Here is a 15,236-nt window from a genome sequence, read left to right on the forward strand (position 1 = left end):
GTTTGTCATCAACATTTTAAACTAAATGTTAATGTGTTGTGTCAGGCTCATTGCTTAAAAGGTTTATGCTAGTGGTTTTATTAATATAGGATCTATCACATCCCACAACTATCCCAGACAATGTTTGGAATATTTATTTATTGTACAGAATAGGTCAACTTTTGTACTATGCGGGATAGTAGATTGACATAGGCTAGTGCTTTTGCTATTCGTTAGGCCTACTCATCTTGTTGGCTGACGAAAAGTAAATGTGGACAGTTCTTCCAATATCTTCAATATGCGCCTCGGAATTGGATAAGGACCAATCACATAACAGAGCCATGTGAGTGAGCGGTGCTTCGGCACACAGCGGGGAGAAGGAAATTATAATTATTATTTTCAGCCCAAGGGCACAACAGCGACTGGCTGAAAAGAAGCAATGGATATCAAGTGCTTGTCAAAATTGTGAATAAGAGACTGATCGAGTGTGTACAGCCTGCGCAAAAAACAAAGCAGAGCTCTTGCCTTTAATGCGACTTTTTTCAAAATCAGTCGCATCATGCAGCCTTAAAATGCATAAAAAAATCTAAACATATAGCCCAACATTTGTATCACAACTAAAGTTGCATAAATAACTCTAAATTAAGCATACAGAAGTACCTGTTTCTTTGTTAACCGCTCACAGAATAGCCCCATGTGCGCACTCCCTCAAATAATTTGGAGAAAATATCCTTTATTTTATTCAGCTATGTTCAACTGTATTCTTCATAGTATAAAATAATGCTATGGCATTTTAAGCAAATCTTGTCTGCTAAGTAAACTAGTGTAGCCCACAAGCCATATGGCATATCCAGATCAGGACATAATATAAGGACAATGCAGAGTATGCCGTTCTGTTCTGAAATAGACTACATTTTCTTCATATGTTTCTTTAGACCCGTCTAAAATAAATAATGGATTTATTAGACTTTAAAAATGTAGATGTTCCAAAGATTTGCATCAGTGGCTTATAGGCTATACGTGGAAGACAGGAGACGCTAAATGTGTGTTAATTACCGGCAATTACACTAGACTGGCAGTTATTTGCTTGACAATGACCAGCTGACAATTTCATGACCGCCACAGCTGGTAAGTGCTGTTATGAAGTGGAAACGTCTAGAAGCAACAATGGCTCAGCCACGAAGTGGTGGGCCACACAAACCCACAGAACGGGACTGCTGAGTGCTGAAGCGCGTACAAATGGTCTGTCCTTGGTTGCATCACTCACTATCGCATTCCAAACTTCCTCTGGAAGCAACATCAGCGCAGGAACTGTTCGTCGGGAGCTTCATGAAATGGGTTTCCATGGCCAATTAGCCACACAAACAAGGCTAAGATCACTATATGCTAAGCCAAGGGTCGGCTGAAGTACTGTAAAGCTCGCCACCATTGGACTCTGGAGCAGTGGAAACGCGTTCTCTGGAGTGAGGAATCACGCTTCACCATCCCGCAGTCCGACGGACTAATCTGTTTGGCCGATGCCACGAAAATGCTACCTGCTCCAATGCATAGAGCCAACTGTAAAGTTTGGTGGAGGAATAATGATCTGGGGATGTTTTTCATGGTTTGGGCTAGGCCCCTTAGTTCCAGTGAAGGGAAATCTTAACGTTACAGCATACAATGACATTCTAGACGATTCTGTTTCCAACTTTGTGACAACAGTTTGGGTAAGGCCCTTTCCTGTTTCAGCATGACAATGCCCTCGTGCACAAAGTGAGGTCCATACAGAAATGGTTGGTTGAGATTGGTGTGGAAGAAATTGAGTGGCCTGCACAGAGCCCTGACCTAAACCCCAAGTCCCCACAGCAATGTTCCAACATCGAGTGGAAAGCCTTCCCAGAAGAGTGGAGGCTGTTATAGCAGCAAAGGGAGGACCAACTCAACATTAATACCCATGATTTTGTAATGAGATGTTTGCAGAGCAGGTGTCCACATACTTTGTCATGTAGAGCATCTCTCATTTATAAGACTGCACTAATCCATCAAATTCTCTCACAGGTAGCTTGTGTCAGACTAACAGGTGCAGGTAAGTCCAGGCACTGGACACTGTTGAGGTTCTCGTCACTAGTGTCCAACAGGGGTGGGTAAAGCCAGCTACCTCCGTCACACTTCTGGTTAGACAATTTTACAAATGATCATGCTCATTTACAGGTGTGGAATCCAGGAGTGGAAGGCCTCCTCGTGGTGGGTGGCATCACCATGCTGTCAGCAGTACCCACACTGGCACAGGGGTTTCTTCAGATAGTCAATCTCAAGGCTAACCACTGGGTCACGTTAAGGTGTATGACTCTTGTCATAACACCACCCCAGAGTTTCTCTCACAACTCACCTCATCTTTTCCAGGTACTGTCCCTTAACGCCGTCATCAACCCCACTGACATAAAAAATTAGACAGGTATCCTTTATTTTCTGTCTGCCATTAACATTATTGCATGTCTAAACGAACATTTAACTAATTCAATAACTGTATATTTACATACCTGATCAAGATGTAATTGTTTGTTTACGTCTTTTGCCTACCCTGTTCCCTTTAACGTTATTCCCACCTACACAGCACCCACCTCTCTATTCCACCATAATTCTGTATTTTGGTCCGATTGCCATGTGAGTACAAAAAAATAATAATAATAATTAAGTGACACCTGTACCAAACAATATAAGAGTTTAATAAATCAATCTTAAATATTGCAAGGTTTCACAAGGTGTTCATTGTTGTAAATGGTTATGTATCCCATGAACGCATTTGTTAGTTCCACATGATTAATTGTTGTATACTAGGAACTAAAATAGATACACATCTTTAGCTTTTAAAATGCCCAAAGCGCATTTAATATCATACGACAGAATCTGTATGAAGTTGGTTCTGAACTCAGGTAAAACAAAATGCATGGCATTTTCAAATGCCAGGCCGGTTACTAATCATGTCATTGCTACATTGGATGGACATACTATAGAGCAAGTCAAAGTCTACAAATATTTGGGTGTGTGGTTGATGACAAGCGGAGCTTCACTGTTCATGTGGAGGACTTGATAAGGAAGCGCAAGCTGAGAAGAGGTTTTTATTACCGGCATAAGGCTTGTTTTTCCTCTGGAGGCCAGGAAGGAGCTGGTACAATGTACATTACTGGCAGTTTTAGATTTTTGTGATGTTTTACACACACGCGCACACACACACACACACACACACCCCTGAGAGCACTTGATTCAGTATATCATGCGGCCCTCATGTTCATTACCAATCAAAAACGTCTAATACTTAATTGTGATCTCTACAGCACCGTTGCCTGGTTGTCATTGACCTTGCGTAGGCTTAAAACACTGGTATACACTGATTTATAAGGCCACACTGGGTAAAATGCTACTTTGTTCTTTTTTAAATCAGGTCGGTAAATAAATATCAATTATGGTCCCATTCTCATTTGCTTTGAACAGTACCAAGAATTAGAGCAGGTCATGGTAGGAATAGTTTTAGTTACTCAGCTCTACGGTCCTGGAATTCTCTCCTGAACATTTTAAAATGTGATGGTCTAGTCATGTTGGTGGAGTTTAAACACTTAATCAATGTAAATATCATAGAAGAGTGTAATGACCTTTAGGACAGCTGTTTATTAGTCATGACATTCGTAAGTAATATGTAATTGTTGTACTGTATGCGTTTCTATACTTTTGTTTAATGTTGTGTTAGTGTACGTAAATTGTTTTGTCTGAAACGTTGTTCCCTCCTGCTGCTATTGGACCAGGTCTCTCTTCAAAAGTAAATGTTCTCAATGAGAAAAACCATATAAAAAAAAAAGGTTAAAAAAAAATAAACACTAAAAGATGCAGTGCCTTCGGAAAGTATTCAGACCCCTTCACTTTTTCCACTTTGTTACTTTACAGCCTTATTCTAAAATGGATTCAACAAAAAAATCCTCAGCAATCTACACACAATACCGCAAAGAAAAAAAATTACTTTAGACATTTTTGCAAATCTAATAAAAACAAAAATACCATATAAAAAAAAAAGTTACAAAAATATTTACATAAATAGGCAAGTCAGTTAAGAACAAATTCTTAGTTACAATGACGGCCTACCCTGGCCAAACCCTAACGACGCTGGGCCAATTGTGCGTCGCCCTATAGGACTCCCAATCACGGCCAGTTGTGAAACAGCCTGGAATCGAACCAGGGTCTGTACTGATGCCTCTAGCACTGAGGTGCAGTGCCATAGACAGCTGCGCCATTCAGCATCCTGTTTCCATTGATAATCCTTGAGATGTTTCTACAACTTGATTGGACATGATTTGGAAAGACACACACACACACACACACACACACACACACGTCTAAATAAAGGTCCCATAGTTGACAGTGCATGTCAGACAAAAAAAACAAGCGATGAGGTTGAAGGAATTGTCCGTAGCGCTCCTAGACAGGATTGCACAAATCTGGGGAAGGGTACAAAAAAAGATTCTGCAGGGCCATACTGAGCAATCGGGGAAGAAGGGCCTTGGTCAGGAAGGTGAACAAGAATCCGATGGTCACTGACAGAGCTCTAGAGTTCCTCTGTGGAAATGGGAGAAACTTCCAGAAGGACAACCATCTCTGCAGCACTCCACCAATCAGGCCTTTATGGTAGAGTGGCCAGATAGAAGCCACCTCTCAGTAAAAGGCACATGACAGCCCGCTTGAAGTTTGCCAAAAGGCACCAAAAGACTCAGACCATGAGAAACAAGATTCTCTGGTCTGATGAAACCAAGATTGAACCATTTCGCCAGAATGCCAAGCGACAAGTCTGGAAGAAACCTGGCACCATCCCTATGGTGAAGTATGGTGGTGGCAGCATGTTGTGGGGATGTTTTTTTAGTGGCAGGGACTGGGAGACTAGTCAGGATCGAGGCAAAGATGAACAGAGCAAAGTACAGAGAGATCCTTGATGAAAACCTACTCAGGACCTCAGACTGGAGCGAAGGTTCACCTTCCAACAGGACAAGGACCCTAAGCACACAGCCAAGACAATGCAGGAGTGGCTTCAAGACAAGTCTCTGAATGTTCTTGAGGGGCCCAGCCAGAGGCCGGACTTGAACCTGAGCGAACATCTCTGGAGAGACCTGAAAATAGCTGTGCAGCAACGCTCCACATCCAACCTGACAGAGCTTGAGAGGATCTGCAGAGAAGAATGGGAGCAACTCCCCAAATACAGGTGTGCCAAGCTTTTAGTGTTATACCCAAGAAGACTCGAGGCTGTAATCGCTGCCAGAGGTGCTTCAACAAAGTACTGAGTAAAGGGTCTGAATGCTTATGCAAATGTAATATCAGTTTATTTGTAATGCAATTGCAAAAATAAACATTTTTTTTTTCCTTTGTCATTATGGGATATTGTTTATAGATTGATGAGGAGGAAAAAAATATTGAATCAATTTTAGAATAAGGCTGTAACGTAACAAAATCGGGAAAAAGTCAAGGGGTCTGAATACTTACCGAAGGAACTGTAAAGAGAACAATACTTGTGCCCCGTCCATTCCATGCCAGCCAGACAAGCCATTGTATGAATCATATCTATTTGCATATGAATGGAGTGGAAATTAGCTGACTGTGATCTGTAAGGTATGTAACGTGTCAAGCAGATTACACATTTTCTTTGCTATTGCTTAAACTAGCAACATTTAAGACATCGATTTCATGTTGTTGAAATATTAACAAGGTACCCAAAAGTAATTTGAAGTAATGTTGTCATCTTATTAGCTTAACAAAACTTGTTAAAAAAGCTAAATTGTTGCAGAAATCAGATTTGTTTGCATAGCGGGGATGAATAGAATGTCATTTAGGTCATCGCACGTTGATATAGCAACGGACGCTAATAGTTTATCGAATTCCATTGTGACACTTTTTGGCAGGGGGACACCATTTGTCATGACAGGCCCAAGTGTAATAGCATAACAAACTGCAAAAACTGCACATTAATTGCCTGCCTGCGTTTCATCCGAGGTCCTACAGAAGTTCAACCAGTCCAGCTCTGTCAGAGACCAAAAGCTAACCAACACAGAGCCAAGACGAGCCTCTGTTTCAGAGATCATATAGTAGATTTAAACTAGGCATTCCCAACACACTTTAATAATTCCCTGATGGTGATGCATGTTTATCACTGCAGAGAGGCAAAGACACTTCATGATGCACTTACTGTATTAACCTGAGAAGATTCAAATACCAACATATACCCTCACACACGCATGTACACACACACCCTTACTTTTCTGCCACCACAGCCCTATCCCTTCATAAAGGCTAGTTATTGTAAATATGCAGTGCCAATCCTGCCCCTATATTAAACTGAGGTGAGAAGCCCCTGTTAAACGAGCACAGCTCTGAGACAAATGCATTGTCTCACCTCATCAACTACCGATCCCCCTGCCTCTTCTGAGATGACTGCTATAAAAGCCCTTAATCCCAGGCTTGAGTCACATTACATGCTAGCTTTACCAATGTAATGTTGGCCATGGGAGTGTCCCACTCTACTGTATCCTACCTTAACACCCCATCGTATCGTATCTTAATAAACACCTGAGAAGTGGGCTTTTAGTCATTGAGAACAATTGCCTTTTACAATACTGACCTTGTTACGTCCACCTCAGAATGTATAGTAGATTAGCGACACGCTATAACGTTGCTAATATAGTGCATTTGTGTTTGATGAACAGCTAGGTCTGTTTCCGAGCAGATAGTGAGTTGCTGAGTAAGAAATAAAATACTGACGTTCGTTTTTCAACACACATGCAGTTTTCAGTACTGGTGTGTTACTGCTATAGTACATGGGTTATAATAAAGTTTAGTTGCAGGTGTCAGTATATGTTAATGTATACCACATTAACAGCCAACTAGTGTACTTTATTTTTCAGTCAGTTTCATAAACAATGGTTGTCCAAAACGCTGCTTGGCATCTTAAGAGTTATTTTGTAAACATGCTTTCAATGGTCCGTGCGACATTTGGGCTAATGAATTAGGCTACTGCTGGCAGTGTGCTGTGTAGAGATTGTGCAGGGATTACTTCTGTGACGCATCAATATCCATCTCTAATATGTACAGAGATAGCAATAACAGACTAATATACACCGACTGTATAATGTAAATGAAGATTGACAGTATTGTTTAGCCTACATAGTGGACGAGCCTGGTGATGTGTATTGTATCTATTCAATATCTCAAACAGTATTGTAATACTTGGCCTTGCTACATAGCAAACATAATGCTGCTTGTGACAGCAACTAAGAACAGCCTGACCTCAAAGACTAGGTTACTTAAGGCAAAAACGAAAGGAGGTAGTTTAGTTGGGGAGGATGCAAATCAAAGGTTATTTGTTCACATCAGTCAACTTTAGCATTTTAGTTAATTAGCAACTACTTATTTTTAGCTACTTTGCAATTACTTAACTACCATGTTAGCTAACCCTTCCCCTAACCCAAATCTTAACCCCAAACCAAGGTAATGTTAGTCACCTAGTTAACATTTGCCATACCAAATTGCAATGTATCATATGAAATGGATGACAGGACACCTGCAAATGAACACATACCATATCATACTAAATGGGAAACAGATGTATTTTTACTATGCCATGTCTACCCCCAGGTTGAACAGAAGAGGATGTGCACAAGAACGTTAGAAGAAAAAAATAATAATAATAATAAATCACCCCATACTTTTAATTGGGGAAATGGAAGGAGAGCCTGTGACCATGACTTCTGCTTTGGGACATTAACAAGGCCGCACTCCATCTTAACTCCTCCTCCACATTTACCGGATTGGTTTAACAGCGAGGAAGAGAACCTCCCTGGACATTTGTTATTATATCATCAGGACCTGAAAGAAAGAACCGCGCTGCTCAGGCACATCTTTTACGCCTGCTAATGTAGGTTATGCAAGAATAAACCATAAAGAGATCAATACTCGTGCGCCGTCCATTCTCAGAACCATAATCTAGGGTTCAGAACCTTCTCTACCACTTCAAAATGGACCTAGCTTGGGCTTTGTATTATTCCGACAATACCTAGGAGTTAAATTGTTTTTTCATTCAGATCCAGCCCATGCCACAGCCAACAACAATGTCACACTGACCCCAGTTATAAGCCCTAGCAGGAAGTTCTCTAGCAGAGGGTCATGGCTAGAAGGGATCGCACAACATGAGAGCCGCAGCGCCCATTTGCTTATATTATTTAACTCAGCAAGAGGTGGCACAGATTAACCTTCACACACGTTCAGGCAAAGCATGGGACATTCTCATAATGAGCCAGGTCCTGCGTAAAGCGTAGCCTAAACTCAGCCTGACACGGACCACATAAAAAATGCATAAAGTAGGCCTATAGTCTTTCGTGCGCTGACACGCAGTTTATCCTTACCTCCCTAGTCGCAGTTCAGCTTCAGCACCGGCGTTCGTCCTTGTTTCACTGCCTATACGACGCTTATCTTTGAATGATGTTTTAATCCAACAAAGACTGTTGCATTTTACGGCTAAATGTATTATGTTGCCTCTTGCTTTATCCCTTCTGTTGCCTGTCAGGTGTCCGCTGTTTGCGGGCTACTGTCTCTCCGTTGACAATTGTGAGCGGAGTGGTCGGGAGTTTTGGCAGATGCCACAGAACGCGTCTTTATCCGATCCCTGCTCAGCGTCGGTTGGTTAGATTCGAGCGAATGCCTGGTGGGACAGACACACCGTGTGGCTACTTTACTCCCCGATACCGCTCCTCCCCTTTTGCTTTGGCTTTCTACAGAGCCCTACAGCGCCTCTCACTTGTCTTCGTATAGAACTACATAAACTTACATCTTGGAAAGACTGCATCTTGGTAGCTTTATTTGCTGCGGTGTTCACTAAAAAGCAGAAACATTCGTTGCGGAGAGCTGTGGTAGTCGACCATCAGCCCAAAGCCCACCTGAGGTCAGGTGTCCAAACGGTGGGGAAAATGTCTTATTTCCTAATCGTGTACACGGTAGATTACTTTGTCAATTAAATGGACCTTCTCCCAACATTTGAACATAATCCTACTAAGAATAATACATTTCAATAATTCCTTTCTAAATTAATACAAATATATTTCTGATATTTTGGGCATGAAAAATACAAGAGGCCTAGGTTATAACATTCCCCTCAAATTTGATTTGGTCAAATTAAGAAATCCCCTCTAGCCGTAATGAATAATGTAAGGAAATAACAGTCTGTCACAATAACGAAAACATAGCCCTGCAATACATTTCAGAATCATTTTTATATTTCTAGTTATCCAGCTCTAGACCAGCGATATATGTATATGTATGAGCCAGACATATATGGATATGTATGCGCCAGAAATAATATGGATATGTATGCGCAGTGGCGTGTGTCGGAGTCGCCGCAGGGCCCCAGTTGCGCTACACTGCATTCCGTTGGGCTTCAACTGACCTGAACGTGTTTCTACAGCTGACCCACAACAGCGTCCAGAGGCCTCAGCAGGTAGCTACTACAGCATGCATAAAAGTTTTTTGTGTCGACTCAGGCACAAAAAGAGTGCTACATTTCTCAAGCTTCTGCTAGAGTTGCAAAAATTACAATTATTTTTTATAGATGTTATCACATTTTTAAATGATTTCTAGTATATTTTTTATGTCACCTTTTATTCATTTTGAAAATACCATGGTGTAAATTATATTTTTGGAAGTGCAATCTTTTTCAAAAATAATATTAATGAAACATCAATATTATAATTTGTGAGTGCTCTGTGCACACTAGAATAAAGCATGAAGAACATTTGTCTTTATAATAAAAATGTTGGCCTGTGGCAATTATTTTCAAGTCATAATCTAATTTTACGATTTAGTACTAAAGTAAATTTAATTGACAGTAGAATAAAACGGATATACTGAAATAAAGTAGGCCTATCAATTGTTAATAGCCAAAAAGAGGACACACTCAGAAATACTGTAACTAGATAAAAGTGCTGACCCTGTGCACCCTATGAAGTGAACAGAATCTCAAGGCGATAAACAGAAGTAATTGGGCCCAGGGGGAGGGAAGGGAAGTAACCCACCACCTCATCTATAAGTGTAGCCATCTTTGTTTAAACCTCTTGTTGCTGATCCATTACCGCCTCAATATATCCTCAGGGGTACTGTATTTCAAATGGCTAAGACAAAGGAGCATGTGTCCTAAATAACCTACCTTGATAAATAAAGAGGGGAAAAAAACAAACAAAGACCAAAAATCCCCCCCCCACAATAAAAAAAATATATATAAATAACAAATAAACAATATAAAAAGGAACATTGGTTTGGATGGACTACTGAGTAAATAGAACGTGTTTATCTTCTCAACAAACCACCTGATTCATCAAAGACTATCTGACATCCCCATCCACACACACAAAACAGAAAACCACTTTTTTCTCAACAGCTTCAGTACGAATCCTAACTCCAATGCATGACTGAGTGAACATTTGACTAAAGCAGAAGTCATTTCACACCTTTATGTGTGGCTAACAGTGAGGTGCAAGAAAGCAACAGCTTCTGCATTTGTGTGCAAACTGCTGCTGATAGAACATGATGTCTGTCCTTGATAGTGGAGCTCACCAAGAGGAGCAACTGAATGGCTTCAGCATTCATTACATAGAAGTAGAATCCATACAGCTAATAGGCTGATGGAACAAAGGTAAGATAAAGAAAATCTGTGGCATAGTAGTGGTCTTGAATAAAGGTCTCTGCTATAGAAAAGAAAGCATTCCAATACTGTGGTAGGTCTACCGTCAAATCGCCATTGTGATCATTTGGAGCCACAAACAACTATATGAAAGGTACTTGTAAGTTTAAGAACTTGGTGCCATTATATTCAATTGGTGAAAAGAATTGAACTGAAGATGTTTTGTAAAGATGATATAGAATTTTGTAGAGGATTGTAATATTTTCAGCCCTATTTCTGCCTTAGTAAAATTAGAGGTATACGAGCAACTAACTACAGTTTTACAAGATCTTGTATCCCACCAACAGAACCCAAAATGACAAGCATTGACATTATTAACAGTCAACACACTGTTCTGTCGTCAGTTACGTTAAGCTGCAGAATTAGAGTAAAGAATAGAACAGAGTGAATTGTGATAATAAAATGAACTCTTTTAGAAGGAAATTATCCAGAGACTCAGAGAGAGAGATAGAGAGAGCATGCCCCAGAGAGAGAGAGAGAGAGCATGCCTCAGAGAGAGAGAGAGAGAGCATGCCTCAGAGAGAGAGAGAGAGCATGCCTCAGAGAGAGAGAGAGAGAGAGAGCATGCCTCAGAGAGAGAGAGAGAGAGAGAGAGAGCATGCCTCAGAGAGAGAGAGAGAGAGAGCATGCCTCAGAGAGAGAGAGAGAGAGAGAGAGAGAGCATGCCTCAGAGAGAGAGAGAGAGAGAGAGCATGCCTCAGAGAGAGAGAGAGAGAGAGCATGCCTCAGAGAGAGAGAGAGAGAGAGAGCATGCCTCAGAGAGAGAGAGAGAGCATGCCTCAGAGAGAGAGAGAGCATGCCTCAGAGAGAGATAGAGAGAGAGAGAGAGCATGCCTCAGAGAGAGAGAGAGAGAGCATGCCTCAGAGAGAGAGAGAGAGAGCATGCCGCAGAGAGAGAGAGAGAGAGCATGCCTCAGAGAGAGAGAGAGAGAGAGCATGCCTCGAGAGAGAGAGAGAGAGAGCATGCCTCAGAGAGAGAGAGAGAGAGAGCATGCCTCAGAGAGAGAGAGAGAGAGAGAGAGAGCATGCCTCAGAGAGAGAGAGAGAGAGAGAGAGAGAGCATGCCTCGAGAGAGAGAGAGAGAGCATGCCTCAGAGAGAGAGAGCATGCCTCAGAGAGAGAGAGAGAGAGAGAGAGAGCATGCCTCAGAGAGAGAGAGAGAGAGAGCATGCCTCAGAGAGAGAGAGAGCATGCCTCAGAGAGAGAGATAGAGAGAGCATGCCTCAGAGAGAGAGATAGAGAGAGCATGCCTCAGAGAGAGAGAGAGAGAGAGAGAGAGCATGCCTCAGAGAGAGAGAGAGAGCATGCCTCAGAGAGAGAGAGAGCATGCCTCAGAGAGAGAGAGAGAGAGAGAGAGAGAGAACATGCCTCAGAGAGAGAGAGCATGAGTCAGAGAGAGAGAGAGAGCATGAGTCAGAGAGAGAGAGAGAGAGAGAGGACGAGAGAGAGAGAGGACGTGCACTTGGACGTGGCACTTGGTAGACAAACACCCCATGCCGCACTGGACAGAGGACCACCCAGAGGCCCCTACCAGACCACTGCACCACCAAGGAGCCCCAGGCCCCCTCAACGCCCCACCAGACCCAGTGCACCCCACAGGCCTCACCCACCACCAGAGCATCACCACTTCCATCGGCTTAGCCAGACCGGACCGGGCCTAGCCTACTACCCCGCACCAGACCACCACCCCTACCAGACCAGAGAGGAAGCCCCACGGCCCAGAACTGGCCCTCCTCCACTCCACAGGGCCCAACAGCAGGACCAGCGCAGCTACGCAGAGGTCGTCAGAGGACAGGAGAACCCTGTAGGGTTGAGTGAGATTAAACAGCTCCTCCAATACATCTGCACTAAACTGCACTAAACACACACGGACGCATGCACGCACGCACACACACACACACACACACACCTATTGTACTAGAATTTACTTGTTCAATGAATAGGAATATTTATTTATATATATATATATATAACAGAAAAAATGTTAGCTATTATCCTGTTTATCTCTTTACAACTTATTAGTTAGTAGTTACTGTATTTCTGACTGCTTTTCCTTCTTTTTGCAACATGAAATCACTATCAGTTAGCATGGTGAACATTCAGGGCCTAAACTCATCAACCTATCAGTTAGCATGTGGAACATTCAGGGCCTAAACTCATCAACCTATCAGTTAGCATGTGGAACATTCAGGGCCTAAACTCATCAACCTATCAGTTAGCATGTGGAACATTCAGGGTCTAAACTCATCAACCTTTGGACTGAAGAGTTTAGCACTGGAGTAAAACAAAAATCGTAATTATGTTGACGTCATCATTCTGCAGGAGACATGGTGTAAGGCTGACATTGTCACTCACTGTCCCACAGGCTACAGAGAGGTCATGGTGCCATAACAAAAACACAGCTCTGTCAATAGAGGCAGAGACTCTGGAGGATTGATCATTTGGTACAAATCTGAACTACAAAATCGAATTGATCCCCTCAAAATTGGCAAATATCACATTTGGTTAAAACTAAAAAAAGAACTTGTACTGACAGAAAAAGATGTGTTGCTTTGCGCAATATATATCCCCCCCTCAGAATCCCCATATTACTCAGAGGAGATCTTCCCCACCCTTGAGGAAGAGATGTGCCATTTCCAGGCCCAGGGAAATGTGCTCATCTGTGGGGACACAAATGCGCGCACAGGAACACTACCTGATCTAGCGAGCACACGAGGGGACAGCTTTATTACAGGCCATACTGTTTCTAACTGTCTTAATCTCCCCCATAGAAACAACAGTGACAGGACTGTCAACAAAAACGGAAGGGATCTTTTGCAGCTCTGTAGAAGCCTGGGTCTGTACTTTGCCAATGGTAGGTTACAGGGGGACTCTTTGGGGAGATTCACCTACTGCTCACCTCTTGGCCACAGTACAATAGACTATATGATCACAGACATGGACCCTTTCTCTCTCAGCTCATTCACTATCAAGCCACTAACACCTCTGTCTGATCACAGCCAAATTACGTTGTTTCTCAAAAGAACAGACATGGAAACAACCACACATTCACAGCCCAGTAAGCTGTACAACATCAGAAATTCATATAGATGGGCCCAAAACAGCAGAGAAGATTACCAGAAAGCAACCTGGAACCAAAATATCCAAACACTCTTAGATAACTTTCTGGATACCACATTCACTCACAGTAAAGAAGGCATCAATCTAGCAGTACGAAACATCAACTATATATTCAGGCAAACGGCAAAAGAAGCACAATTGAAATTGATAAGAAACAAAACAAAAAAAATCACAGATGACAACTGGTTTGATGCAGATTGTAAAATTCTAAGGAAAAAACTTAGAACACTATCCAACCACAAGCACAGAGACCCAAATACAGTAATTTCCAGACTATTAAGCGCACCTGAATATAAGCCGCACCCACTGAATTAAAAAAAAACATATTATTTTGAACATAAATAAGCCGCACATGTCTATAAGCCACAGGTGCCTACCGGTACATTGAAACAAATTAACTTTACACAGGCTTTAACGAAACACGGCTTGTAACAAAAAATAAAAAATTAGCAGTAAGCTTTAGTTGTCTTTTTGCACTGAGTCAATTCCTCACGCTGCTGTTTCCAACGTCTTATCATTGACTCATTAAGACCAAGCTCCCGTGCAGCAGCTCTATTTCCTTTTCCAACAGCCAGATCAATCGCCTTCAACTTGAAAGCTGCATCATATGCATTTCTCCGTGTCTTTGCCATGATGAGGGTGACAAAATGACTACCGTAATCAGAATGATGGGAAGTTTGAGAGCGCTCGATTTAATCTAAACAGTAAACAAAAAAGTTGTTTGACCTTATTAACCCGTTCGGCAATTTCATTGGTCTAATGAAAGCTTCATGCCGCCAAAAAACTGAGCACGTCACAGAATGTGTTTTTTTTTTTGAAATTTTTTTTGAAAGCAGGTGTTGATGATCAATTACTTGAGAAGGAGACCAAGTCAAGACGCTGTACCAGGTGGATTCAGTTTATAGTAAGGCAGTTTATTATGAGACAAAGATATTTGGCTGAGCGTGCACGGACTCCTTCGTTTAGCTCTTAGGGAACTAGCAGAAGAGAGAGCCCCGAAACATAGTGTACATCCAATTTATACAATGAAATAACAGTGTGTTGACGTTGAGTCTAGTAGGTCCGCTCTCCTGACTGGTCGATGAGTGGAGGGACGGTCCACTCTCCAGGTGGTGTCAACTTCCCATTGGCCCTTGGCAGTGTCCTTTGTCCTCGGAGTCCAACACACCTAAGTGTGTGTGTGTGTGTGTATTTCTGGTAATTCGTGTCTGGGTGCTTTGCGATATTCATGGAATGTTGTTCTTTACACCAGTGGTCAGTTCGTGTGGCTAGGGCTTAAGTCAGCCATCTGTCTCTAGGTGTGGTCGTGATTGGTATCAGTTGGTTGCTCAATATGTCTCTGGAATTTTGTTGTATGCTGTTGTGAAACATGTTGTGCAAATGCCCTCCTTATATATCA

The 15,236-nt window shown here is 42.1% G+C and overlaps 1 long non-coding RNA gene across 2 annotated transcripts in view; it reads right to left on the reverse strand.

The window, feature by feature from the left end:
• Positions 1-8,747, reverse strand: part of LOC106608060 (kelch-like protein 29) — a 271,450-nt gene extending 262,703 nt beyond the window's left edge. Inside the window, exon 1 of one of the 2 annotated variants that reach the window (XR_006770316.1) lies at positions 8,391-8,733. This is a non-coding gene — a long non-coding RNA (kelch-like protein 29). Of the gene's footprint in view, positions 1-8,390 lie in introns of both variants that reach the window. The other variant, XR_001329370.2, reaches the window with a different exon arrangement.
• Between the last annotated feature and the right edge of the window lie 6,489 nt (positions 8,748-15,236).

This window comes from Salmo salar, chromosome ssa06 (genome assembly GCF_905237065.1).
Source record: "Salmo salar chromosome ssa06, Ssal_v3.1, whole genome shotgun sequence".
Classification (NCBI taxonomy): Eukaryota; Metazoa; Chordata; class Actinopteri; order Salmoniformes; family Salmonidae; genus Salmo; species Salmo salar.